Here is a 6,000-nt window from a genome sequence, read left to right as displayed (position 1 = left end):
CATGTTGTGGGGGTGCTTTGCTGCAGGAGGGACTGGTGCACTTCACAAAATAGATGGCATCATGAGGCAGAAAATTATGTGGATATATTGAAGCAATATTGAAGCAACATCTCACAACATCAGTCAGGAAGTTAAAGCTTGGTCGCAAATGGGTCCTCCAAATGGACAATGACCCCAAGAATACTTCCAAAGTTGTAGCAAAATGGCTTAAGGACCACAAAGTCAAGGTATTTGAGTGGCCATCACAAAGCCCTGACCGCAGTCATATAGAACATGTGTGGGCAGAACTGAAAAAGCGTGTGCGAGCAAGGAGGTCTACAAACCTGACTCAGTTACACCAGCACTGTCAGGAGGAATGGGCCAAAATTCACCCAACTTATTCTGGGAAGCTTGTGGAAGGCTAACCGAAACATTTGACCCAAGTTAAACAATTTAAAGGCAATGCTACCAAATACTAATTGAGTGTATGTAAACATCTGACCCACTGGGAATATGATGAAAGAAATAAAAGCTGAAATAAACCATTCTCTCTACTATTATTCTGACATTTCACATTCTTAAAATAAAGTGGTGATCCTAACTGACCTAAGACAGGGAATTTAAATGTATTCAGCTAAGGTGTACGTAAACTTCCGACTTCAACTGTACTCTCATATTTCATTTGACACCCAATTTGACACGCTGCTGTGAACTTCACGTTGGTGCTCATGGGCCCTTTTTACCGCAGGCAAGCAGACAGACAGACAAGCAGACGGACATCACACAGTCAGGCACCTAACTTAAACAAGTAAAAACATGTGACACCATTCCCTGAAACTAAGTGTGAGGCAGCAACAGTACATGTGTACTTTAGACATAATGTTGACTAAAGCACAGCAGGGATGTTTCTATTCCAAGACGTGCAGGTTCACCATCAGGTTGTGTAGAAAGCACATTGGGAAAATGTCACCTTGGTGAGGGGGGTGGCGTGTGGCTTTCGATCTAATCAGGGGGTGTGTATAAATGTTTGTGATGAGCTTACAGCAGCTTGTGAGACCCAGCATCACAGAGATAAAAAAGAGCAATTCAGGTGTGTGATGAGTGACATAGTATGCTGCCTCAAGGACACTTCTGTGTTGGAGAGATGCTGCTACATCACTAGACCAGAGAGCAGAGTCTGTCTTGTCTGTCTGTCTGTATGTCTGTCTGTCTGTCTGTCTGCCAGCCTGCATGTCTGTCTGAAGACCATTGAAGTGAATGGTGACCACGAGCCTTGCAGTTATTATTTCAACTCATGATTCCTTTCATTAACCGAATGGCAGACGTTTATTAACCTTTCTGTTTCACTGGGAGGAAGACACGTAACCACACTCAGATAGCTGAAAAGCTATTAGAGTAAAGTTTGTTTAGTTCAGAGGTACAAACACAGACAAAGACACTCTGTTCATGAGTTGGCTTCTCCCGGGGTATCCTATTGATTCCACACAGCCCTGACGAATGACCACTGTTTCCTATACCAGCTTCCTTACCTTGTTTTGTCTTTTGTTTATCTCCCTAGGTTATTTCTGAAGTGCTATGTGCCTATGCTCCTTTTTTAATTCCTACTTAGTAACGCTTAATGAGACAGAGAGAAATACAGTGAGCTCCTGAAGTACTTTTGGAGCTCACTGTATAATGGTTTTGTTAGCGCTCCACTATAAGCACCATTATATCACTCCCTATTCTCTGGCACTAAATCTGCGGCTGAAATTAAGAGACCCAAACATTGTGATCTGCACTCTGTGAATAATTGATAGCAACAAACAAACACAATCAAAGTGCTGCCTTCTCGACATTGGAGCGGAAAAAAGCAATAGAGTTGATTCAGGAGTTACCAGCGTCTCCCACTTCATCCCGTGTAAATAGAAGCTTAATGAAGTGGCGAGACTTCATGTGCGGTGCATGCAGTGACTGACATCATGACGTCTATGGAGTCAGTAAGAGATCTTTTTGCATAGAGGCGGCATCTGAAATGCCCCCCCTATTCTCTATAGAGGGCACTACTTTTGACCAGAGCCCTATCAGTGGTGCAGAGCCCTATGGGCCCTGGTCAAAAGTAGTGCCCTCTATAGGGAATAGGGTGCCATTCCAGACACGTCCTAGAGAATAGAGCCTGAGAGGATTCTTTGGTAACCAATCAGACTGCTCTGCTATAAGATTCATTCCCATATGGTAGATAGATACTGTATACTATATGAAATTGAGTAATGGGTAATAAATGGGTTGTCTGAAGGGATTGAAGTGTGGTTCTGAGGAGTACAGAGAGGTGTAGGGAGAAGTTGCCACTAGAAAAGCTGATCTTGGGTCAGTTTATCATTTTTCTCACTAATGGTTAAGGTTAGGATTAGGGGGAGGGGGCTGATCCTAGATCTGCACCTAGCGGAAAATTCACCCCGGAGTGTAAAAAGATGCATTTTGATGGAAAGATATGGGTGACAACTGATCAAAGAATAAACCAAGACCCTGGAGGTAAAGACATATTGATACTGAACTAGGACCGTATATTAACAGAGTATGAGTATGATTGGTGGTAACAGTGTTTACAGTGTTGAACTCCTGCTGTCCTGATCAATAGCATGTTGTACTTGATGGCCTCCTCAACAAACAAGCTCTACATGATAGACTTGTCTTTCACAACATTCACTCGGCTGTCAAATGTTTCAACTGTGCTGTCCAAGATGCTTTTTCCTCTTTCCTCTCTCTCTACCTTGAGAGAACCCTAGCTGGCCCCTCAGGCGGGGTATTGAACTGAGTCATGGAGAGGAGCGGCTCAGGGGTAATGATACAGTAGTAACTCTCGACATAAGGTGAGAGTCAAGGATGGTTGGAAATGTCAAGAGGAAATGAGGCACAAGACATTTCCCACGCTCCAGCTTAGAACAGTGGAGCTGTCCACTAAGCCGGTGCTAAAACAAGGATCTGCTCCAACACAATCCCTGCCAGTCTCTCAGTGCTGGGAGAAGGAGCTATTCACCGTGTAGAGCTGTCTGCTCAGGCTGTATGCCCTGCTATAAAACAGCTGCCGCCCACTTGAACGTCTTCAACACCATCCTCATCATTGGAGCTGACCTGGACATGGTATATAATCAATCACACGAAAGCAATATTTGACTGTACTAAATAAAGTGAATATAATACACTGTGAAATACAGGCGATCATTAATCGTGAACATTGTGTTCCTTTTTCAAACGTTTTTTTTTTGTTATTTCAAATCATGATGTCTGGAGTACCAGAACTAAACAGCAGAGGTCTCCCTTCCATTTGAACTGCCTGGCAGATTAGGTTGAATGCACAAGACATTTGACACCAGGTAAAAAGATGTCAAAATGCAAAACTTCAGCTTGATGATACAGATGCCATATATCATCTATCCGCTTGCTAAGTTCACAGAGAAACAAACTACAGCAAGTAACAGATCAGTATCTGGAATATTTGTGCATATAAGTGTATCCTTTGATGTAACCAAGAGATGTTTCTGGGCTCTGGCACAACTCCCTGCTTGTTTTTACTATCTAAGGCTAATGCAGAGTAAACCTTTGAGTCATCTCTCTTTTAGTGTGTGTGTGAACTTTCTGGGTTTCCACGATCTTGACTGTGTGACTGTGTGTGTGTGTGTGTGTGTGTGTGTGTGTGTGTGTGTGTGTGTGTGTGTGTGTGTGTGTGTGTGTGTGTGTGTGTGTGTGTGTGTGTGTGTGTGTGTGTGTGTGTGTGTGTACTAGGGTCACTATCCCTGCAGAAGAGACTGTATAATGATGAGCTGTAGATTATTTACAGTTGGGTATCAGGTGAATCGGACAGTGCTTAACTCAATCGGCCTCTGTCCTTAGAGAGGAGCTATCACCTACAGACCGGTCCAAAGAACAATGACACAGCATCAAAACAACACACACCTGCAACATATCACTGTGCATGGTGGCAAGAAACAAACACACACACAAATTAATGCACGCACGCATGGACACACACACACAGTTCTCAGCTCACTTCATAGGGATATTGACAGATCCACACACAGGGGAGGCAATATGTGTTTCTAACTCATGTGAAAGTCCTACCCTCTGGTAACTAAAAAGTATATGTTTGCCTGCATTAGGTTATGTTGGGGTGACTTCTCATCTCATATACAGCCCATATTTTCAAGGGCATGGACAGTTGTAAATCAGTGACAACCCGTCATTCAGGGCAGGTGGGGCTTGCCTGTTTTGCATGTTAGTTTGGCATTAATACGTGTTACATATCAGTTTGCAAACAATGTAAAAAAATATATATTATTGAGTTAATGAGGCCGCATACAAACATGGTCCCTGAATATTGTAGCTTTCATTGTCTGCTTATATGCCCCCTTTATTTATCCTACGGTTCTGACTTGGTGTACAGGGAGAACACTGTAAGAACGGCCCTTGTTCTGAATTCTGTCACTGTACATTTCAAAAGTGCTAAACAAATAGTTATATCGACTACGTCCGTCCTGCATGCCCCACCAAGATTTACATGCTAAAATCGCCACTGGTTGTAATAAATGTTGAAAAGGTGCAGAGTTGCCTCCCTGGAGACAAGCAGACATGTTGACGGGGGCAGTGGAAGCGTTGTACTTCCTGGGAAATGTCCTTAGGTTGCTTCCCAAATGACACCCTATTCCCTATATAGTGCACCACTTTTAAGAGGATGCATAGCGCTCCCTTCAAAGGTAGTGCACTATGTAGGGAATAGGGTGCCATTTGGGTGATCTCCTTAGTCTCTGCATTGGCTTTGCATGGTTAATGGATCACCTTGCAGACTGGTAACAATATCTACTGCTGCTTGTAGCCTGAAGTAAGGGAAAGGGAAAGGGAGATACCTAGTCAGTTGTACAACTGAATGCCTTCAACTGATATGTGTCTTCCGCATTTAACCCAACCCCTCTGAATCAGAGAGGTACGTGGGGCCTGCCTTAATCGACATTCACGTCTTCGGTGCCCGGGGAACATTGGGTTAACTGCCTTGCTCAGGGGCAGAACGACAGATATTTACCTTGTCAGCTCGGGGATTCGATCCAGCAACCTTTCGGGTTACTGGCCCAATACCCTAACCATTAAAGTAGCGGGATGCATTGGGAGAGGAGAGGCAGGGAAGAGGAGGGACTTCAGGGGAACAGAGAGGGAGTGTAGCCTATCACCCACAGCTAGCTCTCCTTCTTGCTCCCTCTCATCACCCCTATGAATTACAGTCAAACTAGCCTATTAAATCACCAACTATATGAGGCAGACAGTGCATCAACTCCTCATGTAAATTATTCAATATTTGCATTGCTTTATTGAAATAGATCTCTGGCACATCTACGACCCAATTCCAATTTCATCTTCCGAATAATTGTCAATTCAGGCATGGATATAAGTTCCATCAATCCTCCATGCACCGCGATTTGTGAGAAAGCTGGTGTTTTGGTGATCTGTTTTCTAAATTTGTCGTCGCATTGTGCCCCGCCATTGTGTTTCCTTTTATTTACACAAGAGCTCTTTTGCGCAGAGCAGGATTATTTTGTGGAGGGAGAAATTGGGTCATTCATTTTATGATTTACAATTTGTTCCGATAGAACACCATGCACTTTTGTAATTGTGTTTCAGTGCCTCAATCTGAGTTTGAGTATTTCATCTGGAAATGACTTGCCCTTGCACTTGTCTAGTTTGGTCTGATTACCCTCGGCAAAAGGTGCACTTCAAAACAGCTGTTCACTAGGTGTGCTCTATTAAGGACTTTCAGGGTCTCAAAAGGAAGACGTTTGCCTCTGTATCGCCAATGGCCCCACACACATGTACACATACAGGTGATAAAAAGAGATGGTCTGATTGGCTTTGTAGCTGACACCCTGAAAGCAGGAGAAAGCCAGTTGAGATTAAATGAGGTGGACTGTCTGGGCTGCGGCCACCCTGAGACACTGCCAGGAGAAAATGAGAGAAATTTGCATGGACAAAATGGCCACTCACACATATAGGCGAGTAGCA

This window comes from Oncorhynchus nerka, linkage group LG13, assembly GCF_034236695.1.
Source record: "Oncorhynchus nerka isolate Pitt River linkage group LG13, Oner_Uvic_2.0, whole genome shotgun sequence".
In the NCBI taxonomy this organism is placed as follows: Eukaryota; Metazoa; Chordata; class Actinopteri; order Salmoniformes; family Salmonidae; genus Oncorhynchus; species Oncorhynchus nerka.
The sequence above is the reverse complement of the archived record's forward strand: the minus strand, read 5'-3'. Positions refer to the sequence as shown.